This window comes from Scyliorhinus torazame, chromosome 1 (genome assembly GCF_047496885.1).
Source record: "Scyliorhinus torazame isolate Kashiwa2021f chromosome 1, sScyTor2.1, whole genome shotgun sequence".
Classification (NCBI taxonomy): domain Eukaryota; kingdom Metazoa; phylum Chordata; class Chondrichthyes; order Carcharhiniformes; family Scyliorhinidae; genus Scyliorhinus; species Scyliorhinus torazame.
Window position 1 is genome coordinate 269,214,083 of NC_092707.1, and position 26,792 is coordinate 269,240,874.

Sequence of the window (26,792 nt, forward strand, 5' to 3'; positions counted from 1 at the left end):
CAATCGATTTGCAGAATTTCACTCCACCCTTCACTTTTGATATTTAAAAAAAGAGCCGGCTGCAGAACACAATGCCGTATGGGCTTGTCGACGTGGAGCAAGGGGGGGGGGGGGGGGGGTGGAGAGCGAGAGAGAGAGAGAGGAAGGCAACCCGCAATCTTCCTGCCGCAACCCCCCTCTCCCCCTTTGTTGCCCACGCGCCGGGTCTAACGGAAATACCCGAACCGCCTGAAACCGGTTCGCTCGCCAGCGACGACGGCAGCCGCAGCCTCTCGTTCTCCGACTTCATACCCGCCGCAACCTACCTGAAGCAAGTCATCAATCCGAATTCTTCGACGGACAGGGGAGGTTGGAAAATATATTGAGAGGTAGGTCGTGGTGAGGCGGAGCGCACGGATCTAAGACGGCACTTGCGTTCGTCGGACCCACAACTTCGATTACAACACTGTCCGCAGCTACTCCAGAAGACCCGCCTCTCTCCTCCCCGTATCCTCCCCTATTGGTCGGCGGCTCGCCTTTCCTTGAGCTGATTGGTGGGTTCCACCTGCCAATCTATCCGACGTGACCTCCCGGCGTGGGAGGGGTAGCGGGGAGTCAGCTGGAGAGAGGACGAGGTTGCTTGTGATTTGCAAGCCTACTTCCCTCATTTTGAGAGCAAAAAAATGCTGAGTCTCTGTGGGGCATAGCTGACTTTTTTGTTGTTTCAATTTCCGATATCATACATTTTTTTGTTAAAAATTTAGAGTATCCAATGAATTTTTCCAATTAAGGGGCAATTTAGCGTGGCCAATCCACCTACCATGCAAATTTTTGGGGTTGTGGGGACCACATGGGGAGAATGTGCAAACTCCTTACGGACAGTGACCCAGAGCCGGGATCGAACCTGGGACCGCAGTGCCGTGAGGCTGCAGTGCTAACCACTGCACCACCAATGTTCCGATTTCATACATGCGTGGTGACTCTTGCTCACCGTGAATCACATAACGCCTTCCTCTTTGTGTTCGTTTTGGTCCATGAAAGACTTGAGTAATTTAGAAGACCATAAGACATAGAGCAGAATTAGGCCACTCGGCCCATCGGGTCTGCTCCGTCATTCAATCATGGCTGATATTTTTCTCATCCCCATTACTCCTGATCCCCTTATTAATCAAGAATCTATCTCTGTTTGAAAGACACTCAGTGATTTGGCCTTCTGCGGCAAAAAGTTCCACAGATTCACCATATTCTTGTTGAAGAAATTCCTCCTCCTCTCTTTTAAAGGATTATCCCTTTAGTCTGAGATTGTGTCCTCTGCTACTTTTTCCTACAAGTGGGAACATCCTCTCCACGTCCACTCTATCCAGGCCTCGCAGTATCCTGTAAGTTTCAATAAGATCCCCCCTCATCATTCTAAACTCCCAACGAGTACAGACCCAGAGTCCTCAACCGTTCCTCATATGACAAGCTCTTCATTCCAGGGATCATTCTTGTATACCTCCTCTGGACCCTTTCCAAGGCCAGCACATCTTTCCTTAGATACGGGGCCCAAAACTGCTCACAATACTCCAGAGCCTTATACAGCCTCAGAAGTACATCCTTAGTCTTGTATTCTAGCCTCTTGACATGAATGCTGACATTGTATTTGCCTTCCTACTGCTGACTGAACCTGCACTTTAAATAGAGAATTGTGAACAAGGACTCCCAAGTTCCTTTGTGTTTCTTATTTCCTAAGCATTTCACCATTTAGAAAATAGTCTATGCCTAAATTCCTCATTCCAAAGTGCATCACCTCACACTTTTACACATTGTATTTCATCTGCCACTTCATTGCCCACTTTCCTAGCTTGTCCAAATCTTTCTGCAGCCCCCTTGCTTCCTCAGTACTACCTGTCCCTCTACAGATCTTTGTATCATCTGCAAACTTAGCAACAGTGCCTTTAGTTCCATCTTCTATGATGTAAATAGATATGAAATATTCTTTGTGAGCAGTACTTGCCATCGTGCCTAATTCAGCACTCCCCCGTAATAGCTTTGTGTTAACAACAACTTGCGGTTATCTACTGCCTTTAAACAAAGTAAAATGTCCCAAGGCGCATCACAGGAATGTTATACCAAACCAAATGTGATACTTGGTCAAGGAGAAATATGGAAGGAATGTCAAGAGCTGAAATCCACCAATTTCAAATTGGGAATTTGCAAGGGGCCCGAATTGGAGGGACGCAGATATCGGAGGGTTGTTGGGCTGGGGGAGATGGGGGGAGGCCATGGAGGGATATCTAAATACAGGTTATGTTTTTAAAATTAAGATTTTGCAATACTGGGAGCCCCTGTGCGACAGCGAGCACAGCCAAAGGTGATGAATGAATGGGACATGATGCAAGTTTTGATATGGGCTGCAGTGTTTTGCGTGAGGACTAGTCGAACATGGGAGGCCGGCCAGAACTGCATTGAAGTGGTAACAAAAGTACGAATGCGGTTGCAGGAGTAGATGCAGTGTTGGATTCTGGCAATGTCACGGAGGTGGAAATGGGCGGATATATGTGCGGAAGCTCAGTTCGGGGTCAGATATGATATCAAGTTGCAAACAGTTGTCAGAAAGAAGAATGGAGTTGGTGGCTAGGCAACAGAGTTTGTGGTGGTGACCAAAGACAATGGCTTCTACCTTGTCACCATATAGAGGATATTTCTGCTCCGGAAGTTCCCAGTCTGGGAAGTTAGAGGCAGTGCACAACAGGGAGGCAATGGCAAGATAGAACCAGGTGTTGTAGCACATGTGAAAATTGATGCTGCATTTTGGATACATTGTTGTAGGATAGCATGTAGGTGAGAAAGAGGTTGTGGTAAGAATAATCTGGTCAACAGAGGAGGAGGCCATTCGGCCTCTCCAGCCTGCTCTACCATTTAACAACATCATTGCTGGTCCTCTACCTTGCCATCGTTCCACCATATCATTGTATACCTTAAAATCATTAGTATCTAGAAGTCTATGGACCATTACTTTGAACATACTCAATGACTGAGCCTCCATAGCCCTCAGGAGCAGAGAATTCAAAGACTGAATAAATTCCTCCTCATCTGAGTCCTAAATGGCCTATCTTATTTTGACACTGTCACCTGGTTCAAATCCCTCAATCTAGGGAAACATCCTTCCTGCATCTATCCTGTTGAGTCCTGTGAGAACGTTGTAAATTTCAATGAGATCACCTCTCATTCTTCTGAACTCTAGAGAGCATAGGCCCAATCTCCCAAATCTTTCCTCATGGCAGAATCCCTTCCATACCTGGGATTAGTCTGATGAATCTTTGTTACACACCCTCTATGATCAGAATATCCTTCCTTGGGTAAGGAGACTAAAACTACACAAAATATTCCAGTTGTGGTATCATGAAGGCTCCATACAACTGTAGCAAGACTTCCCTGTTGCGATTCCCTAATCCGCTGACAATAAAGGGTAACATACCAGTGTATCCAGGGTTACCAAGGGTAACATACCGAATTACTTGTTGCACCTGCATGTTAGCTTTCAGTGACTTACGAACAAGAACACCTCGATTAAAAACACCCAGAGAACTCTGATTCAGTTCTTCTGGGACAAAGGATTGTACTGGGTCACTGCGGAGGGCTTGAGTCTCCCGATTGCAGAGGACGGTCAGGCGCCTGTGTGCCTTTGCACCCTGATCACGACTCCACCTTCAGACTCTGCAGCGATATCTGTACGTCGAGCCTCCTCCACGATGGTGTGCCCTGGCGATGTATTTCTTCTGCCAGGTTCATGGCCTGAACTACGACGCGCAGATCCTGTTCGTTGACCAACACGGTCTTCGGAATTCTTTCCTGACACTGCCGCCTTGTACCAGGACCTTCTCAAAGTCTGGAGCATGGTCACCACGCACCACACCTCTCCCCCATCAGGAGAAGTGACTATCATTAGGGAGCCGCTGCTCAGGAATCCGCACCTCCACCAATATCCATTCCACCTGGCTGGTGGAACGGAGGGCTGTGGCTGCCGGGTGACCAGGATCGGGGACATGCTGGATGGCGGAGGAGTGGGCTGGATGACACCCTATGCGCTCACCGAGCACGGAGCGGCGTCCGTCCGGTATGCGGCCGAAGCCATTCAAGGCCTTAAAATGGTCTTGCACGACCCCGAGGGCACACTCGGTCTTGAGGCGGCGCAGGTGCATGGCGGGGGTATCCTGTCTGAGCGGACCCCTGCGCGGACGGAATTCCACATTGGCCCCAAGCCCCAGAACCTCCCCCGGGCGTTGGTGCCCCACAACCCCAGCCGCCTCGTGGAACTTGCCTCCGTGCCTTTTCGCACTGCGTGGAGGGGCTTTCTGTACGGTCTGGCTGCTGCACACCTTCCACCTCGTTGTCCTCGCCTACTGTCCGGATGTGCCTCATTGCCGTCCGGCGGAGGTCCCCGCTGGAGGTCCCTCTACGGAGGTGTCCTCCCCATAAAACTTGGGGACCTGGGGTGGAGGGCGATGCACACAGCAATGTTGTGCAATCATCGTCTGCACCGGTTCACAGACATCAAGCGACTTGTCACTTTTGCTGCCTTTTGGAGTCTGTGAGCTATGTCTATGTTCAGTGTCCTAGGTTGCACTCCCTTTTTGGTTTCTTAACAACGTTGCTGTTTAAGTTTTGGTTGCACTTCAGCCCCACGCTCCTGATCTACGGGCATCCGGTGCGGAGGGGGGCGGGAAAGGTGGAGGACCCGCTCCTGGGCCTGGCGAAACTTGCCATAAACAGGTCCAGGCAACGGGCGACCAAGGGAGATGACCGACCGGACGCTCTGCCCCTCTTCTGTGGCTTTATTGGCAGCCGGTTGCCCCTGGAGAGAGAGCAAGTGGTGTCCATGGGCACACTCGAGGCCTTCCGTGCTTGGTAGGCACTGCAGGGGTTGGACTCTTGACCCCAGTTTTCACATTTTGATTTGATGTTTTTAAGTTTCCATTCCTCTTTGTTCATTTTGGGCTGTGCTCCGTTTCTTCTTTGTCGGAGTGGCCCTTTTTAATTTATCATTTAATTAGTTTCTGTTCTCCTGATTAGTTGATTGGCCCTATAATATATTCTTTGGGCAACAACATTTCTCAATTGCTCCCCATGAAAGAAATACCCTACATTTCTATTTTTTCTACCAAAATGGCTAACTTCACATTCTTCTACATTATATTCAGTCTGACATGTTCTTGCCCACTCACTTAGTCTGTCTAACTCTTCTTGAAGCATCTTTGCATCCTTCTCACAACTTAATGTTTTGTGTCAACAGCAAATTTGGAAATATTACATCTGGTCCCCATATCTTCTTTTTAAAAAATAAATTTAGAGTACCCAATTCATTTTTTCCAATTAAGGGGCAATTTGGCGTGGCCAATCCACCTTCCTTGCACATCTTTTGGGTTGTGGGGGCGAAACCCACGCAAACACAAGGAGAATATGCAAACTCCACACAGACAGTGACCCAGAGCCAGGATCAAACCTGGGACCTCGGCGCCGTGAGGCAGCAGTGCTAACCACTGCGCCAACGTGCTGCCCTTCTGGTCCCCCTATCTAAGTAATTGATATAGGCCTGGAGTTTGTGCCCATGTTTGCGACGTGGACGCAAAATCCCATAAGAGTCAGAAAATTAGAATAGAACATCCAGTGCAGAAGGAGGCCATTCGGCCCATCGAGTCAGCACCGACCCACTTGAGCCCTCACTTACACCCTGTCCCCGTAACCCGATAACCGCTTCTAACCTTTTTGGTCACTAAGGGCAATTTATCATGGCCAATCCACCTAACCTGCACGTCTTTGGACTGAGGGAGGAAACCGGAGCACCCGGAGGAAACCCACGCAGACACGGGGAGAACGTGCAGACTCCGCACAGACAGTGACTCAGCAGGGAATCGAATCTAGGACCCTGGTGCTGTGAAGTCACAGTGCTAACCACTTGTGCTACCGTGCTGCCCAGAACCTTGCCTGCGAAATCTCATTTTCAGATTTTACCCTCCGGTGACACAAGGTTTCCACCCAAAAAGTCGGGAACTTCATTGGTGAAACTCTCCGCCTTATGTTCCTCCACAATGGGATCTTCCACCACGCTGACGTGACATCACATCGGTGGGGTTTACAACAGGTTTTTATAAATGGGAACCTGATGGAGGGAACCAGTTAGGAGCGCACAGGTAGGTATTGCCCCCCCCACCCCTCCCCCAGAGGGAGAGAGACATACTTGGGCTGTACCCTGGCACTGCCATCTTGTATCATAGCACTACCCTGGCAATTCCCCTGGCACCCTGGCAGTGCCTCTTGGTACTGCCACATGGCAGCCTGCCACTGCCCCTGGTACTGCAGGGTGCTGGGGGGCCCTCTGGGGAGGTCCATTGGGAGGTTCCCCTTATCCAATGAGGAGAGGGGGGCCGTGTGTTTCCTTTTATCGGAGATTTGGGCGTCATATAAAGTGGCACCCCAATCTCAGAATTCCGGGCATTGCCCTAGATCTGGTCCTGTGTAATGAGACAGGAATAATTAATGATCTCATAGTTAGGGATCCTCTCGGAAGGAGCGATCACAGTATGGTTGAATTTATTGTTATTAAAATACAGATGGAGGGTGAGAAGGTAAATTCCAATACTGCTCAAACAAAGGAGATTGCAATGGGATGAGGGGGGAGTTGGCTAAGGTAGACTGGGAGCAAAGACTTTATGGTGGGACAATTGAGGAACAGTGGAGGACTTTCAAAGCAATTTTCATCAGTGCTCAGCAAAAGTATATACCAGTGAAAAGGAAGGACTGTAGGAAAAGGGATAATCAGCCATGGATATTGAGGGAAATAAAGGCGGGTATCAAATTGAAAGAAAATGCATACAAAGTGGCAAAGATTAGTGGGAAACTAGAGGATTGGGAAACCATTAAAAATCAACAAAAAGCCAAGAAAAAAGCTATAAAGTACAGTAAGATAGATTATGAGAGTAAACTAGCTCAGAATATTAAAACAGACAGCAAAAGTTTCTACAAATATATAAAACAAAAAAGAGTAGCTAAGGTAAACATGGTCCTTTAGAAGATGAGAAGGGATTTAATAATGGGAAATGAGGAAATGGCCTAGACATTGAACAGGTATTTTGTGTCAGTCTTCATAATGGTAGACACAAATAACATGCCAGTAATTGATGGCAAGAAGGCTATGGCAGGTGAGGACCGAGAAACGATCATTATCACTAAGGAGGTAGTGTTGGGCAAGCTAATGGGGCTAAAGGTAGACAAGTCTCCTGGCCCTGATGGAATGCATCCCAGGGTATTAAAAGAGATGATGGGGGAAATGGCAAATTCGCTTGTGGTAATTTATCAAAATTCGCTGGACTCTGGGGCAGTTCTGGCAGATTGGAAAACAGCAAATGTGATGACACTGTTTAAAAAAGGCATTCGACAAGGTGCCGCACAAAAGGCTGCTGCATAAGGTAAAGGTGCACGGAGTTATGTATTAGCCTGGATAGAGGATTAATTAACTAACAGAAAGCTTAGCGACCAGTGGCTAGTCGTATGCCTCAGGGATCAGTGTTGAGACCGCAATTGTTTACGATTTACATAGATGATTTGGAGTTGGGAACCAAGTGTAATGTGTCAAAGTTCACTAAGATGAGTGGTAGAGCAAAGTGTGCAGAGGACACTGAAAGTCTGCAGATGGATATAGATAGTTTAAATGAGTGGGCAAGGGTCTGGTAGATGGAGTATAATGTTGATAAATGTGAAGTCATCTATTTTAGTAGGAATAACAGCAAAATGGACTATTATTTAAATGGTAAAAAATTGCAGCATGCTGCTGCGTGAAGGGACCTGGGTGTCCTTGTGCATTAATCGCAAAATGTTGGTTTGCAGGTACAGCAAGTAATTAAGAAGGCAAATGGAAATTTGTCCTTAATTGCTGGCGGGATGGAGTTTAAAAACAGGGAGGTTATGTTGTAGCTGTATAGGGTACTGGTGAGACCACACGTGGAGTACTGTGAACAGTTTTGGTCTCCTTACTTGAGAAAGGATGTACTGGTTCTGGAGGGGATGCAGAGGAGATTCACCAGATTGATTGTGGAGTTGAGAGGATTGGCTTATGAGGAGAGACTGAGTAGACTGGGACTAAACTCATTGGAATTTAGAAGAATGAGGGGTGACCTTAAAGAAACATAAAATTATGAAGGGAATAAATAAGATAGAAGCAGGGAGGTTGTTTCCACTGGCGGGTGAAACTAGAACTAGTTTCCACTGGCGGGTGAAACTAGAACTAGCCTCAAAATAAGGAGGAGCAGACTTAGGACTGAGTTGAGGAGGAACGTCTTCACCCAAAGGGTCGTGAACCTGTGGAATTCCCTGCCCAGTGAAACAGTTGAGGCTACCTCGTTGAATGTTTTAAAGGCAAAGAAAGATAAATTTTTGAACAGTAAAGGAATTAATGGTTATGGTGAATTAGCGGGTAAGTGGAGCTGAGTCCACAAAAAGATCAGCCATGATTTAATTGAATGGCGGAAGCCTGGTCCTAGTTCTAATGTTCATGGTATCAATGACAAATGCATGGAATTCATGGAAGGGGCATGGGATTTGAGGGTTCATGGTGGTATTGGTTGGCTATGAGAGGACCTTAAGGGACATGGGAATATGAGGGGGCATTTTCATAGAATTTACAGTGCAGAAGGAGGCCATTCGGCCCATCAAGTCTGCACCGGCTCTTGGAAAGAGCACCCTACCGAGGCCCACACCTCCACCCTATCCCCATAACCCCTTAACCCAGTAATCACACCCAACACTAAGGACAATTTTGGACACTAAGGACAATTTAACATGGCCAATCCACCTAACCTGCACATCTTTGGACTGTGGGAGGAAACCGGAGCACCCGGAGGAAACCCACTCACACACGGGGAGGACGTGCAGACTCCGCACAGACAGTGACCCAAGCCAGGAATCGAACCTGGGACCCTGGAGCTGTGAAGCAATTGTGCTATCCACTATGCTACCGTGCTGTATCGGACATGCGGACTATGAGGAGGCATAGCGGTATGGGGGACACAAAGGGTGTGTTTTCCATTGATTTTCACAGTAACTTCATTGCAGTGTTAATGTAAGCCTACTTGTGACAATAATAAAGATTATTATTATATGCGGGAGCTTGCTGTGTGCAAATTGGTTGCTGCATTTCCTATAGTACATAATAATTAAAGTTCAAAATTACTAGATTGATCATTTCTAACATTTCACATCCTCAGGTAAAAATCGCTTTATAATTAATAAACCTTTTTCTCTCTACATATAAAGTAAGATTTTGAAATTATTTCATGGCTTAACTTCACCCTAAATGCATTCTCTTTGAGATTTATGTCTTCTTGAACACTCTTATTTTGCACTGGATTTCAGGGTTTTTGTGATTTGTGTTGTGGAATTCTAATTCCCTTCGATGAAAACTGAAGCCCAACACCTCATCTATGAAAAGGTGGAGATACCATAAAACTACAATGGGGTATTAATTCATCATGATTCTACGCGGCCGGCCCGCCGATTTTCCAGCCCGGATGGGCCGGGCGGCCGCAGGAAAAGAGCCAAGTCCTGCCGGTGCCATTCTAACCTGCTCTGAGCCCGCGGGATCTCGGCGTGTAAAGGTCGGGTGGTGGCCTTTGTGGGGGCAAGGGCCCCGGAGGGGGGGTCTGACCCGGGGGGGGGGGGGTCAGACCCTGTGGGGGATCCTCCGATGTGGCCTGCCCGCAATCAGGACCCTCCATCTGTGGCTGGGGGCCTCCTTTCCTACGCGACGGCCCCTGTAGCCCTGCGCCATGTTGCATCGGGGCCGGCGCGTTTAGGGAGGCCACTGCACATTCGCGCGATGGTGCCGGCACCACTGCGCATGTCCTCGTTGGCGCCGGCACAACTGCGCATGCGCGGATCCCGCGGTGCCCAGTTTGCGTCGAGATCTGCAGAAGGAGCGGCGCGAACTGCTCCAGCGCCGTGCTGGCCCCCGGTAGGGGTCAGAATTAGACTTGGGAGAGGCCCGTTCACGCCGTCGTAAAATGCGATGGTGTTTACGACGGCGTGGACAGTCTGCCGCGGGATTGAAGAATCCCGCCCCCTGTACCTATTGAATGGGCAAAGTTCAAATCCAGGTAAAATGCGTTCCCACACCATCTGTGAGCGGTAATTTCAAGGCAGAATGGAGATTGAGAGACACCAGTATAAATGTACTGGCATTGCCCTTTATAACATTCAGAATTGCATAACAATTCAACAACAACTTGTATTTATAAGTTGACTTCAACCTGTCGCGCCAACATTAGATACTGAAATGTTTCCACATTGGTCAATGCCTTTGTGCAGCAAATTGGCACATGTGGGGCCTTGCAGGGAACCCGGACTGCAACTGCGGTGTATCCCAATCAATGACACATCATTGAAGACTATCCCTTGACACTATTAAGCATTTGGCCAATGTGGAAGCTATTGCCTGACTTCGTGATTACTGCACACAATAAGAACATAATAAAACATGGCAAGGCACTTAACAAGAGCATAATCAATCTAATTTGACATTGAAACACATAAGAGGATATTAGGATGGATGACCAAAACCTTGGTCAATTCGGATGAATAAATTGTCCCTTGAGCCTTTCATCAACATTTAGTAAGCATTGCAGCATTTTTCAGGGGATGGTGTTGAAAAGCACTGTACCACATTGTTATGTAACTACATAACTTCTTTAAATACTTGTGCAAAGCTATGAATGTTTTGCTGACCTTTGGAATTCAGCATGGTGGTATCAGTTATCAGACGCTCATCAGCAATCGGGGTGTGGCTATTGCCTCCTGTTTTCAGGAAAACTTGAGATTGGATAGTTTGAGAAAGAGAGCAATAGATTTCAGTTTGCATTACTAATCTGAAAACCATAACATTTAGAGCTACCTAACAAACATATTGCATGGTGATTCCTCTGCCCAGTGGGCGGCATGGTAGCACAGTGGCTAGCACTGTTGCTTCATAGTGCCAGGGTCCCAGGTTCGATTCCCAGCTTGGGTCACTGTCTGTGCGGAGTCTGCATGTTCTCCCCGTGTCTGCGTGGGATTCCTCCGGGTGCTCCGGTTTCCTTCCACAAGTCCCGAAAGACGTGCTGTTAGGTAATTTGTACATTCTGAATCTCCCTCCGTGTACCCGGAGAAGCGCCAGAATTTGGCGACTCGGGGATTTTCACAGTAACTTCATTGCAGTGTTATGTAAGCCTACTTCCTACAATAAAGATTGTTATTATTATTAATTAGCATTGTAAATATTTTCATAATGTGAGATTCCCAGACCCTGCAGAGCAATCTTTCAAGAGGGGATACTAATACAATCACTGATCTCATTTTGAAACATGTTTCAGAGGGACACATCCATATAATTATTTAAGGAAAATAAAGTAATGGAAACATAGAATGCTCTGGCAGCATCTTTTTAAAAATACATTTAGATTACCCAATTCATTTTTTCCAATTAAGGGGCAATTTAGCGTGGCCAATCCACCTACCCTGCACATCTTTTGGTTGTGGGTGTGAAACCCACGCAAACACTGGGAAAATGTCTAAACTCCAGTGACCCAGTGACAGTGACCCAGGGCTGAACCAGGGACCTCTGCGCTGTGAAGCTGTAGTGCTAACCACTGTGCCGCGGTGCTGCCCCAAGCAATATCTTTAGAGAGAGAAAGGTTAACATTTTGAACAGCATTCATCAGAATTGCCTGAAGCATTACCCTGTCCCTCACTCTCCTTAAATGCTGACTGAGCGAATGCATATTTTTTGTTTTGTTTCTACTTCCCCACATTTTGAGTTTTTTTGTTTTTTATTTATATATTTACTTTTCAAGATGGTTCCTGGGTGATCAGCTTGTTAGGGAACTCCTTACTGTGCACCTGAATCCTTTGCCATCCATTGCCTCCCCTTGTCCTTTTTTCCTCCAATTTCTTCCACTATTAAATTGCCCTGGCTTTAATTATGGGTATATTTTATCCCTAACCACTACTCCCTGGGAATGGTAGCATAGCTTTAATGTATATAGACTACCACAGAGGTCAGAATTAATGCTCCAGAGACATGAATTTAAATTCCGCAATAACAATTGGTGAAACTTAAATTCTGGTTCACTAATGCTCTTTAGAGAAAGAAACTTAATCTGTCTAGCCTATACGTGACTCCATTCCTACAGTAATGTGGTTGACTCTTAATTGCCCTCCGAAATTACATCAAACTGCAACAGAAAAGTTAAAGTAGTCCATCTAAAAAATGTAATTTGGGAGCCACCTAGGCATTGGAAATGACAAAAGCACATTGTGCCCAGCCGACTCTGGAAAGCTCCCCTTACTGACATTTAAGGATATGTGCTAAAATGGATGACATGCCCCATAAACTAGTCAAACAACAAAGTGGCATAGTCATACTCACTGAATCATACCTTATAGCTAATGTCCCACACCCTTATCACCAGTGGTATACAGTCGGGAGGGAGTTGCTCTTGTAGTCCTCAACATTGACTCTGAATGCTATGATCTAACGGCATCAGGCCAAAAATGGGCAAGGAAACCTCCTATCACCCACATTCAATGAACACTTCTTGGAAGAAGCACTGAGGATAACAACGGTGCACTTCAGTGTCCATGTCATAGAATCCCTGCAGTGCAGAAGGAAGCCATTCATCCTATCGAGTCTGCACTGACCCTCCAAACGTGCACCCTGCCCAGATCTACTCTCCCATCCGACCTGCCCTATCCCCGTAACATAATCTGCACATCCCTGGACACTAAGGGGCAATTCAGCATGGCCAATCCACCTAATCCACACATCTTTGTAAAGATCTGGGGGCAGTGGAGACGGCACAGGGGTGCGGCGGGAGCCTCGGTGTGGTCCCCGATCAGAGACAACCATTGGTGTGTCCCAGGAAGGATGGACGGGGGATTTCAGAGCTGGCATCAGGTAGGGATTAGAAGAATGGGGGACCTATTCATTGACGGGACGTTTGCGAGCTTAGGGGTGCTGGAGGAGAAGTTTGGGCTACCCCCGGGAAATGCTTTCAGGTGCATGCAAGTGAGGGCGTTTATGAGGCGGCAGGTGAGGGAATTTCCGCTACTCCCGGCACAGGGGATTCAAGATAGGGTGATTTTGGGCGTATGGGTCGGGGAGGGCAAGGTGTCGGCGATATACCAGGAGATGAAAGAAGAGGGGGAGGCTTTGGTAGAGGAGCTGAAGTGTAAATGGGAGGAGGAGTTGGGGGAGGAGATTGAGGAGGGGCTATGGGCTGATGCCCTAAGTAGGGTTAATTCCTCTTCCTCGTGTGCCAGGCTTAGCCTGATACAATTTAGGGTGGTTCATAGAACGCATATGACAGGGGCGAGGCTGAGTAGGTTCTTTGGGGTGGAGGACAGATGTGGGAGGTGCTCAGGAAGTCCGGCGAACCATGTCCATATGTTTTGGTCATGCCCGGCACTGGAGGGGTTCTGGAGGGGAGTTGCGGGAACAGTATCTAGGGTGGTGAAAGTCCGGGTCAAGCCAAGCTGGGGGCTAGCACTATTTGGAGTAGTGGACGAGCCGGGAGTGCAGGAGGCGAAAGAGGCCGGCATTCTGGCCTTTGCGTCCCTAGTAGCCCGGCGAAGGATCTTGCTAATGTGGAAAGAGGCGAAGCCCCCTAGCCTGGAGGCCTGGATAAATGACATGGCTGGGTTCATACAGCTGGAGAGGATTACGTTTGCCTTGAGAGGGTCTGCGCAGGGGTTCTACAGGCGGTGGCAACCGTTCCTAGACCATCTCGCGGAGCGTTAGATGAAGGTCGGACAGCAGCAGCAGCAACCCGGGGGGGGGGGGGGGGGGGGAGACATCGTTCGTGTGGGGGGGGGGGGGAAGGGGGGTTCCTTTGGGGGGCATGTGAGCAAGAAGGCACATGAATGATCCGGAAACTGACATGTACGGGAAGAATCCAATGTACAAAGTTCTGTATTTTACTAACTTGCCATGTTCATGTCTTGCCACGCGAGTTCTTTTTCTTTTCTTTGTTACGGGGAGAGGGAGGGGTGGGGGGGTTGTTTGTAAGGTGGAAAATATTGTTATTGAAAAATTCTTAATAAAAATATAAATTTTTGAAAAATCCACACATCTTTGGACTTTGGGAAAAAACTGGAGCACCCGGAGGAAACCCATGCAGTCACGGAGGGAACGTGCAAACTCCACACAGCCATCCAAGGCCAGAATTGAACTTGGATCCCTGACTGTGAGACAGCAGTGCTAACCATTGTCCCATCATGCTGCCTGTCCTTGAGCTGAAGCCCTGTCTTCTCACTGATGATACACTCCAATTGTGTTGTGTGGCACTTCCAATGCAGTAGAGGGGATAGATTCTAGCAGTTTAAAATTAGGCATCCACGAAACATTGTGGTCCATTAGTATAAGCAGAATTATATTCAATCAACCTCAGGCTTGGTATGTCCCTCACTCCATCATTACTATACAGTCAGTGAATCAATCCTCATCCAATGAGGAGATTAGGAGATCATGCCAGGAGCAGCACCAGGCATACCAAAAAATAAGTTGCCAACCTGGTTAAACTATCCTTCCTTGTCCTTCTCAATATTTGTCAGGATGACCACACCTCCAACCTTCCTCACTACTGTCGTCCAGTTGTGTGGGATTGCACTTGCCTAGTTCCTTTCTTATCTGTGGGTGGTGGATAGTTGGTGGGGGATTGGGCCTGGAGGAGATGGAGGGGGGTGGGGTCATGCCTTGTGAAAGGAACGGTTGAGTCAGACCTTGGTGGGAGGCAGGACTCAGGTCGGTGGTGGGGGGGGGAGGGGAGGTATTGGAAGTCCCGATGAGGGTGTGGGGCAAGTCCCTTGAGGATATCGGGGAGAAACAGTCAACATATCATACCAGTCATGGACTTCACTCAATTTATTAATTCCCCTTAGTGCAGGCTATTATGAGCTCTAAAAATAATCAACCAAACTTTTACATACTTATGCATTCACTGATCTACTGTGGCGGATTGTTTTCCAGATTTTATATTTGCTTCAACTCATTTTCATATCCAAAGAAATGGTGTGAGAGGTACTAATTTCTTCCCATTAATTTTTGTGTATTTAAGAAGAAGCCAGCAATGGTTAAAAAGAGCTTGCGGCTGTTTTTGACTCGTGGGCCATGTTTTGAATGCTTAGCTTTAAAAGAGGAACCACCCAAACATGACCTCACCGATGATACAAACAAGATTAGAATAACATGTTTTTCCCTATAATCAAAATGTTCCTTTTTAATATATATATATTACAATTGCACTTTGAATAGCTCTCGTGCAAGAAGGATTAGACCTTCTCGTTGAAGGCAATGCAAATGAAGCTCAAGAGAGATGTAAATTAGTATGCTGATTCACTGCCACCCTATTGTGCAAATTCAAAATCTATATAGGGAGTTCTTCTAATATCCTGGCCAGTATTTATCTTTCAGCCAAGTTATTTCTGGAACCTCGCACTACTCTGATTGCCTGAGACTTGTTTTGCTCAGGAGATTTATGATAGCACCTCAATACTAAGGTGTAATGCATCATAACATGCTCCCTGCGCACAATCCTATAGCTGATTTTCAGCTGCAATTTAAAAACAGCTGTATTCCTAGACTAATATGAATACAAAAACGTTCCTCTCAGACTCATTAACGTGTACGCCCTGGCCGTAAGGAGTGAGCGGCTGCCAGTCCTTCAGCAACTCCCGCTGCTGTTGGCCACCTCCATGCCTGTCATTCTGGGCGGTGACTTCAACTGCATCATCGATGAGGCTGGACAATCCAGCAGAGCCAACAGCAAACTAGATGCTGCGTCCAGGCTCCTGATGGAAACGGTAAAAGACGCCAAGCTGCTCGACGTCTTCAGCAACCCTGCAGATGGAGCGCAGCGTAGAAAGATACACATGGTCATGGCCAGACGGGTCCGTTCGCTCCAGGATAGACTTCTTCTTTATGTCCCGTGCTTTCACGGTCAGGTCTACCGTCGTTAAGCTGGTGTTCTTCTCTGACCACTGCCTCCTACTGGCCGACTGCCACCTGCAGGAAGACCAGGGGGCGGGCAGGGGGACATGGAAGCTGAATGTAAAATTGTTGACTCCAGAGAACCTCGACGAACTTAAAAGGGATTACAAAGGTTGGAGAACCGTGAAACCCCTCTTTGAGCCTCCACATCTCTGGTGGGAAGCAATCAAGGGGAACATCAAAAGGTTTTTCATCCTCAAGGGCATTCAAAAGGTGAGAGAGAGAGACGACGGGCCATGTCCAGGCTCCAGAAATGTATGCAAAATTTGCTCCAGCTGCAGTCGATGGGGGTTGATGTCAAGGAGGATCTCCAAGAGGTGAAGAGCCAGCAAGCCTCGCTCTACACCTCGGAGGCCTCCAAGGTTATCTTCCGTTCCAGAGTCCGCTCCGTGGAGCAGGATGAAAAGTGCTCACGCTATTTCTTCCAAAAGGTGCACAGAGACTCTTCTGTGATCAGCAACCTGAAGGAAGAAGATGGCTCTGTAAAGTCATCGCAGTCTGACATCCTGAGGATCAGCAAATCCTTTTATGTCGGACTGTATGATCTGAAGCCAACAGATAACACTGTTTCTCAGACCTTCCTGTCGTCTATCACGGAGGTCTTAGGCGACAGCGAGCGGGAAAACCTGGACAAACCGCAAACCCTGGAAGAGCTGACAAAGGCCGTTAGATCCTTCGAGAAGAGTAAAACTCCCGGAAGCGACGGCTTACCGGTTGAGTTGTATACGGCTCTGTGGGACTGGATGGGCCCAGACCTGCTGGAAGTGTACGAGAGTATGCTTCTGGACGGCAGCATGCCAGAATCCATGAGGAAAGGCATCATCACCCTCATCTACAAGCAGGAGGGGGAAAGGGAAGAAATTCGAAATTGGAAAAGGGAAGAAATAAAATTCTAGCCAAGCTCATAGCCAATCGGGTCAGGTCTGCTCTGGAGTCGGTGATCCACCCTGACCAGACCTGTGCTGTACCCGGCAGGAAGATCTCTGATAGCCTCGTGCTGCTCAGGGATACGATCGCCTACGTGCAGGACAGGAAGGTGGACACCTGCCTCATCAGCCTTGACCAGGAGAAGGCTTTTGACAGAATATCGCACACCTACATGATGGATGTGCTCTCCAAAATGGGGTTTGGGGAGGGAATTCGCAATTGGATCAAATTGCTCTACACAAACATCTATAGCGCAGTCTCAATCAATGGGTGGGAATCAGAAAAGTTTCAGATCAAATCTGGAGTCAGGCAGAGCTGCCCTCTCTCCTCTGCCCTGTTTGTGTGCTGCATAGAACCTTTTGCCGAGTCCATCAGGAACGATCCGGGTATAAGAGGAGTGACGATCCCAGGTAGCGGAGGTGTGCAAGTTAAGGCCTCCCTGTATATGGACGACGTCGCCGTCTTCTGCTCGGATCCCTCGTCTGTACGCAGGCTCTTGAATGCCTGCGACCAGTTTGAACTGGCCTCGGGAGCCAAGGTAAACCGCGGCAAGAGCGAGGCCATGTTCTTTGGGAACGGGGCCGACCGGTCCTTTGTCCCCTTCACCGTCAGGTCAGATTACCTGAAGATGCTGGGGATATGGTTCGGAGCGGCCGGGGCGTGCACCAAAAACTGGGAGGAGCGCATCGCCAAGGTAAGACAGAATCTGGGCGGGTGGGAGCAACGCTCCCTCTCCATTGCGGGAAAAACCCTGGTCATCAGGTGTGAGGCACTCTCGGTGTTACTGTACGTAGTGCAGGTCTGGCCCATTACCCGACCCTACGCCGCAGCAGTCACCCAGTCCATCTTCAAATTCATCTGGAGATCCAAGATGGACCGTGTCCGAAGTGACACCATGTACAAACCTCTGGATAAGGGAGGGAAAACGTATCCAACGTCTCCCTCATCCTGATGGCCACCTTTGTGTGCAGCTGCATCAAGCTGTGTGTGGACCCCCGGTATGCAAACACCAAGTGTCACTACATACTGAGGTTCTACCTGTCCCCGGTGTTACGAAGGATGGGCCTGGCCTCGTTGTCGCGGAACGCTCCAAGTAATTGGACGGTGCCGTACCACCCCGTGGAAAAGTTTTTGAAGAAAAACACCTTTGACCACAAGGCAATGAAGCAGTGGTCAGCACGTAATGTCCTCGAGGCCCTCAGGGAAAAGCAGACTGTGGAAGACGTTGGATGGTTCTCTGAGCAGACTGTTAGAGTCATCTGGCAGATCGCCTCATCACCAGAACTTACAAACAAGCACCAAGACCTAGCTTGGCAGGTGGTGAGAAGGGCCCCCCCCGTCAGAGTCTTCATGTACACCCGAAGGCTCAACGCCGTTGCACGCTGCCCTCGGAGTGACTGTGGGGGAAATGAGACGGTCACCCACCTCCTTGTCGAATGTGCCTTTGCAAAGAAGGTCTGGAAAGAGTTGCAGTGGTATTTGTCAAGGTTCATCCCGAGCAGCTCTGTGACACAGGACTCTGTGCTCTACGGACTGTTTCCAAGGACACACACCGAGACAAACATCAACTGCTGCTGGAAGGTCATCAACTCGGTGAAAGACGCTCTTTGGTCTGCCCGAAACTTGCTGATCTTCCAGGGCAAAGAACTGTCCTCGACCGAGTGCTGCAGACTGGCACATTCCAAGGTCCAGGACTACGTGCTGAGGGACGCACTCAAGCTTGGGGCAGCTGCCGCCAAGGCGCAATGGGGAAAGACCATTGTGTAAGGTCTTACCAGCAAATGTACACCGAGGGGCGGGTAACAGTGTAAACCCCCCTCGGTCTGGTCATTAACATTCCAATGAATAAAAGAAACATGACAATGTAAATGTTTAAGAAGGAATTGTAACGTAAAGAGCGATTGTAACGTAAAGAGTGATATGTGTGTAATGTTATCAAAATTGAATGGAAGAAAGTCAATGGAATGTGTATCTCTGATGGAAATGTACAGTCAAGACAATTCAAAATGTTCTGTAATGTTTATGATAGATTTTATGAATAAAGTATATTTTTTGAAGAAAAAAGAAATGTTTACTCAGGTCTAGGGTTAGAGGGTAAATTCATCCATAAATTAATAGTTGTAGCTTTGAATTTGTGGCAATTTTTATACCCTCTTTATGGAGAAAATAACCCTGTGCTAGCCTGACTGTGTCAAAGGGTACACAAGCATGTGACATATATATAATTTGTTTGTTTGCTAGGAGGGCCCCAGGGTAGTTGCTGAATTCTGGCACAGTGTGATTAACTTTAGGTGTTTATCTCTATATTAGGAGAAAATTGGTTCTGCACATTATCAGTTTAGCAGGATTCCTAGTTTTGCTTCAAAGAAGAAGCTTTTGAACTTTCTATTGACCCTTCAGTCTGATATTTTTGTTTATTGACAGTTTACAAGTTCCAATCAGATAACTTTGTGATAAAGTGAAAAAGAAAATCCTTGCCAAACGGCCACACCAGCAAAAGCAATGTTGAGCAGGAGACACTGGAACAGCAGTTGTTTTTCTCAGGACTTTATGGTCTTTCCACTTAATTCAATTTTTCATAGAAAAAAGTAAATATTTCAATTACAAGCCAATGCAGAGGATTTTGCTTCCAAATTGTTATTAATCAGTGTTCATCCACGTGTATCAAGTGTTTCTAAGGGAAGAATTAGTATATACTTTGATGGATTTTTCTTTGAGGAGCCTTTATAAAATAAAAGCAACTTACTGAACATCCTAGAAATTTGAAGGCAAAACAAAATGATGGAAACCACTCAGTAGGCCAGACAACATTGGTTTAGACTGAAAAGATTAACAGCCTGTATATTTGCAGAAAGGTTGGGTGTGGTGTGGCAGAGGCCGAAAACTACAAAGAACAAGGCTGGGTAATGCTAATTTTGCGAGGCCTTATTACTTTTTTGTTCTGTTTCCTGCCCAACAGCGCGGACAAATTGATAGCCAATCCTGCATCAAGATGGAAGACCAGCAGCAGGATATAGCAGTTGTGAATCCTTGGGAATGGGACCCCATTAATCAAGAGGGGAGAGGGTCATCGATTGGCAGCTGGGGGAAAAAAAAGAGGGCTTTGGGGCTGGCATGATGGGAAGGTCAGTATATTAGGGGAGTGTAGTGTGTGTGTGTGCCATTAGCTGGACCAAAGACTTTTCTGAGAGGCCAAGGAAGCAGTTCTTCTCTTGTTGGTCCACAAGAAATGTTGGAAAAGGTACTATTAATCTTGGGGTGCTAGTAGCTCGCTGTTACTTCCCTATCATTGTCAGTAGACTTTGCTTCAGGTGCTTAAATGGGCTTCGCAATATCTTCATAGCTTTCACTCAATGTTTCCCTGGTGTTGACAGAAAAAATACATTGTTGATAGATCTAAAGCAATTGTTGCAAGTTTAAACATTTTCAGTGAGACACTAGTAACAATCTTGAAAAATTAAAGATTTATTCATATCATCTCTGGGACATAGTAAAGGAAAAATTTAGTCCTGAAAAATACACAGGCAAATAATGTGGAATATGGGAAAATAGCAGGTATATTTGTATCATGTAAAGGCCAGGTAATGATAATTTCTAATAAGCAAAGTCTTCCTCCTGAGCATCAATGACGCATTAACAGTGCCACATCGTCAATGTTTTAGCTGTGGAGGGATATGAATGACCCCCTTATTATACCACTCCGAGTCTGACAATAACAAGATTAATTTCATGAATTTAGGGAGGATGTGTTTGCAGGAATGCCACAATGTATTCTCTCAGATTATAAAGAAGTAGCCAGACAGGTTTTCTGGAGTTTACAAACAAGATGAACAAATTGTTTTGACAAAGGGCCACCTTTATGTGCCATCAATAATGACAGAAGATGAGTTGAGAGTGAAACTGTGGCTTTAATTAGCTTAAAGATACCTGCTGGCAAGTGGCCCCAGACTGAAGGCAGGGCCGGAGGTTGGCCACCTTTATACCTGAGCCCAAGGGGAGGAGCCACAGGCGGAGCCAGCAGGGGCAAGCCCAGGCATGTTACATACAGCAGGTATAATACAATACAGTGGTTTACCACACACTTGGACTCAAAACTCGTTTCTCTCCCAACAGATGCTGCCAGACCTGCTGAGATTTCACAGCATTTTCTCTTTGAACAAGTTGTGGCTGTTTGTATCAGTTGTCTTCCAGTTGTATGGAGCAGACTTCCCCAGAATATCTGGGGTTGTATTGGAGTTCTCCTTATAAATCCAAAAGGAGAGGGAGAAGCGATCTCTCCAAGTGATCTCTTGGTAAAACAGTGCTGCTCTAGACATTGTTTTGGGGAACAGATAATTGCATTCTGATGTCTTATTTCAGAAACGTTTGAAGAGCTATAAGATAGTGCGAAAGCCAATAGGAGATGGGGGTGTCTGTTCCCTTTTCATCCCATTTGACCTTGATCGAAATAATCACATATTGAGGAAAGGATGAATCTGAAGCTAGTCTTTTCCTTAAGCCAGGTTTATTTCCAAAACCACACAGTAATGTCACAGATTCGCCTTATTCACCTCAACACTTGGAGTGAACTGGTTTTATACTCTTTCAATGATTCCCTCAACTTTCCTCAGTTGGGGCAGCTGCTCCGAATTACTAACTTAAAGTGTGTACTCTATTTAGCAAGTTGTATAATCCTGTCTGGCTAGCAATCCTCCACTTAATAGGATTACAGTTTATTGCTTTTTTTAAAGCTCAGCCAAAAAACAGAATTAGGAATTGCATATTTTTTAAATGCACATTCTCATAACATAGGAGTCACGATTGACCAGAGGTTAAAATGCACCGGCTGGGTCAATAGCCTGGCTACAGGTGTCAAGTAAAAGCTTGCTATTCTGCTAGATCCCTCAGAACCCCTCCAATTCTTACAAGACTGGAATCAGAAAGAAAGCAAGCAAGAAATTTAATTTACAGTAGTTTCTCACTCATTGTCCCAGTTATGTTCACCTTTAACTGAAACAGCTTTAGGCAAATCATAGGTCCCCATAGGAATCAACATTAAAACCAGAATTATGTTCTTTCAGACATATCTCGTCTGGAAAAAACAATGTACAAATTGAAATAATGGACGGAAACGACAAGTCCCCTGGATCAGATGGGAATCCAAGGATTCTTTGGGAGGCAAGGGATGAGATTGCAGAGCCTTTGGCTTTGATCTTTGGGTCCTCACTGTCCACGGGGATAGTGCCAGAGGGCTGGAGAGTGGCGAATGTTGTTCCTCTGTTCAAGAAAGGGAATAGGAATGACCCTGGTAATTATAGGCCAGTTAGTCTTACTTCAGTGGTCGGTAAGTTAATGGAAAAGATCCTGAAGGATAGGATTTATGACCATTTGGAAAGATGCAGCTTAATCTGGGATAGTCAACACGGATTCGTGAAGGGTAAGTCTTGCCTCACACATTTGATTGAATTCTTTGAGGAGGTAACTAAGTGTGTAGATGAAGGTGGTGCAGTTGATGTCGTACACATGGATTTTAGTAAGGCGTTTGATAAGGTTCCCCGTGGTCGGCTCATGAAGAAAGTAAGGAAGTGCGGGATAGAGGGAAATTTGGCCAATTGGATAAGTAACTGGCTATCACATGGAAGACAGAGGGTGGTGGTGGATGGAACATTTTCAGACTGGAGACCAGTTACCAGTGGTGTACCACAGGGATCAGTGCTGGGTCCTCTGCTATTTGTGATTTTTATCAATGACTTGGAGGAGGGGGCTGAAGGGTGGGTCAGTAAATTTGTTCATGACACCAAGATTGGTGGAGTAGTGGATGAGGTGGAGGGCTGTTGGAGGCTGCAAGGAGACATTGATAGGATGCAGAGCTGGGCCGAAAAATGGCAGATGGAGTTTAACCCTGATAAGTGCAAGATGATTCATTTTGGTAGAAAAAATTTGAATGCGGATTACAGGGTCAACGGCAGGGTGCTGAGGAATATGGAGGAACAGAGAGATCTTGGGGTTCATAGCCACAGATCTCTGAAGGTTGCCACTCAAGTGGATAGAGCTGTGAAGAAGGCTTATAGTGTGTTAGCATATATTAACAGGGGGCTTGAGTTTAAGAGCCGCAGGGTTATGCTGCAACTATACATGACCCTGGTGAGACCACATTTGGAGTATTGTGTGCAGTTCTGGTCACCTCATTATATAAAGGATGTGGAAGCATTGGGAAAGGTGCAAAGGACATTTACCAGGATGCTGTCTGGTTTGCAGGATAGGTCTTATGAGGAAAGGTTGAGGGAGCTAGGGCTTTTCTCTTTGGAGTGGAGGAGGTTGAGAGGCGACTTGATAGAGGTTTATAAGATGATGAAGGGGATGGATAGAGTGGACGTTCAGAGACTATTTCCTCGGGTGGATGTAGCTGTTACAAGGGGGCATGACTATAAGATTCAGGGTGGGAGATATAGGAGGGATGTCCGAGGTAGGTTCTTTACTCAGAGAGTGGTTATGGTGTGGAATGGACTGCCTGCTGTGATAGTGGAGTCGGACACTTTAGGAACTTTCAAGCGGTTATTGGATCGGCACATGGAGCACACCAGAATGACAGGGAGTGGGATAGCTTGATCTTGGTTTCGGACAATGCTCGGCACAACATTGAGGGCCGAAGGGCTTGTTCTGTGCTGTACTGTTTTATGTTCTATGTACCCGACATGTACAGTACTGTGCATTCACAGCAAAAATAACTAAAAATACAATAAGTTACTGAATATAAAATAAATATTACAAAAATCTAAATTAATGGCAAATGAGTTTTCTATCATCCAAAATAATATTAATTCCTGTAGGAACTTTCACTGAGAATATTACTTTAAAAAAAATAAATTTAGAGTACCCAATTCTTTTTTACCAATTAAGGGGCAATTTAGCATGACCAATTGAAGGTTCCTTGGTTTTTTTTCCTCTGTAGATAGTTCAGGCAGTGCCCTATTGGGCCCCCTCCTCCACCAACACCCCAACTCCCTCCCTCCCACCACCCTCCTTTCCCTACTCTCCCCCCCCCCCTTCCTTTCCCTTCTGTTGGTACAGAGGCAAGGGTATCTGGTCTCTCCAACGCAAAGTTTAGTGCTTGTACCATTTGTTTTTTGTAGAAATGTGTTGTGAACTGTTTTAATAATCAGAGTATCCTACCCCTGTCCCCGTACATTGTTACTGAGGGGAGAGTACCCTGTTTCTCCAACACAAAATTAGTGTCAGTACCGTTTGGCCTTGTATATATTTTTTACTGTTTTAATAAAAAGATATGGCCAATTCAACTTCCCTGCACACCTTTTAAGGTTGTGTAGGTGAGACCCAGGCAAACACTGGGAGAATGTGCAATCTCCACACAGATCTCCACACACAGTGACCCAGGGCTGGGATCGAACCCGGGTCCTCGGCGCCGTGAGGCAGAAGTGATAACCACTACTCCACCGTGCCGCCCCCACTGAGAGAATTACATGGAATCCAGACAGTGCAGAACGAGGCCATTCGAGTCTGCACCGCCCCACTGAAGAGCACCATACCTAGGCCCAATCCCCCACCCTATCCCCGTAACCCCACCTAGGGACAATTTAGTATGGCCAGTCCACCTGACCTGTACTTCTTTGGACTACAGGAGGATTACTCACACAGACACGGGAAGAACGTGCAAACTCCACACAAGTCACCTGAAGTCGGAATCGAACCTGGGTCCCTGGCGCTGCGAGGCTAACCATTGTGCCACCGTTCTGCCTCCTTCTCAGTTTGTTCTCTCAGTTTACCGTGTATTACTAATTTGCAAGTGAAACAATAGCAGAGGGTTTGCACTTCTATGCATTTTTACAGGAATGCCAATATCTTGTCAGTTTACTGCTCCCCTATTTAATCAAGAAACCATTAGTCAGCCCAAACCAAATCTCTCAATATACTATCTAACAATGGATAGTCCTTCTTAAAGTAAACTGGCTTTCTTTCAAAATAATCTGTTGAAGCAAACAAGATTTAGTTAAAACACCAATGTGATTTCTTCATGAAGTAAATGTGTGTGAATTGACCTGTTCTGTGGAAGAAGGAGTGGGTGTTTTTTCTCTCCTTCCCCTGCCTTGATTCTCTCAAAATTTTATTCCCGTTTGTGGAGCACTCAGAAGTCAGGTGATCATCAATGCCTGGCAGCAAATGCTGTTATAGTGACAGTTGAGACTTTAAAGGGGCATGCTTTCCCTATTGCCTACGTGACCTTAATGTGAAACAGCAATGCTTGAAAAAAGAATGGTAAATTGTTGTATACAGTGTCCTGTTTGATTTCAGGACACCCCAAAGCATTTTACCTGCAATGGCTTGGAAATTGCTTATAGTACAACTTTAGTTACAACCGGAGATCAGGGAAAATCCAAAGAAATGGGGTATTTCTTCAGGCAATATTATGGTAGATATTGAAGTAATCCCTTACAGAAATTCTACTTCAATGTAACAGAAATATGGTGTTCATAACTGTGCAGTTGAAGCTACTAGATTAAATGTTTCCATTATTTGTCATCCTATCTGGAGAAAAAGAAAAGCTTCAGTATTTTTGAGAGGTACTTTCTAGTTAAGTGTTTGTCAAAAGATGGTGTGTTCATGTGACACTGTCCACAGACACAACAAAAGCATATACTTTTTAGAACAAATGCATCATTACTGTTTAAAAATAAAGGGTTGTTCATTTAAGACAGAGATGAGGAGAATTTTTTTCTATCAGAGGCTCATGAGACTCTGGAACTCTCTTCCTCAAAAGGCAGTGGAAGCAGACTTTTCAAATATTTTAAAAGTACGGCTAGAAGGATTCTTGATTAACATGGGAATGAAAGGTTATTGCGGGATTGAATGGCAGGAATGTAGGATTGAAGTTACAATCAGATCAGCCATGATTTTATTGAATGGCGGAGCAGTTTTGCATTGGATAAAAACCTTGCTGCAAATGGGGACAACGCCGCGGTGGGTCTGAGCCGACATGATGAGTAGAGATAGAAGGAGCTGCTCTCTTTAACCTCAGCATCCGACTAAACATTATATGGCCTATTCCTGCGCCTAATTTGTACATTCATATGTATGGTCATTTTTTTCTATCTAAATTGTTATGCGAAGCAGGTTCCTGCAACTGTTTTTTTAATACTGTCTGAAGGGTGTACTTTAGTTCCAAGACATCACCATATGCAGAGTTTTTCAAAGTGTGTGTTCCAACCTGTGGGTGGGTGTCGGGAGGATCGTGGAGCAATCGGTCGCGTCGTTCCCGCAGTGGCCTGATCGCCAGAGAAGCGCCCAACCTGGTGCCAATTCCAAAGCCTCTATCCGTGTGGTAAATATGAACTGCGGTAAAGTTCCGAAAGGCTAGTAACTGAGAGAGCACCCTTTCACTCTCGGTAAAGGTATAGTGCAGAGATAATGTTGTTATGGGCCACGGTTTAGAGAACCCCAAAGTGTATCATGGAGTTCACCTGACCCACAACTTTTAATAGATTGTGGTATGGGAAACACACAGCCCACTCTACAGGTGTGGTACAGCAGAAATCGAAAAGTGTTTTTTAAAGCAAAACAGTGTTTATTCTCAAGTTAACCTTTTTAAAACATACAGTGAACATCTTAGCAACCATCAATTCAAATACAACCCCCAAAGACCACAGCACTAAGTAATCCTTAAGCTTTCCTATTAACATCCATAAGACATTAAAAAAAGCTTTTAACAGAAGCACATCAGGTTTAAATTCACTACTGAGAATGGTTATCACTGACTTCCGGGTGTGGCGATGACCAGCTGAGTCGCACGTTTCGGCACCTCCCGTTGGAACGGACTTTTGGGCTCTTATTAGGAGCC

At 46.3% G+C, this 26,792-nt stretch overlaps 2 protein-coding genes and 1 pseudogene across 3 annotated transcripts in view; 2 read left to right on the forward strand and 1 right to left on the reverse strand.

Moving 5' to 3' along the window:
* The window catches only part of gpcpd1 (glycerophosphocholine phosphodiesterase 1), a 93,724-nt gene extending 93,243 nt beyond the window's left edge, over window positions 1–481 (reverse strand). For both annotated transcript variants that reach the window (XM_072505955.1, XM_072505945.1), the window contains exon 1: window positions 306–481. The gene's annotated coding sequence lies outside the window, so the exon portion shown is untranslated. The remainder of the gene's footprint in view (window positions 1–305) is intronic.
* Window positions 1–26,792, forward strand: part of LOC140420392 (mitochondrial ribonuclease P catalytic subunit-like) — a 44,718-nt pseudogene that overhangs the window by 12,253 nt on the left and 5,673 nt on the right.
* Window positions 209–26,792, forward strand: part of LOC140421323 (shieldin complex subunit 1-like) — a 289,276-nt gene continuing 262,692 nt past the window's right edge. Inside the window, exon 1 of the mRNA XM_072505973.1 lies at window positions 209–368. The gene's annotated coding sequence lies outside the window, so the exon portion shown is untranslated. The remainder of the gene's footprint in view (window positions 369–26,792) is intronic.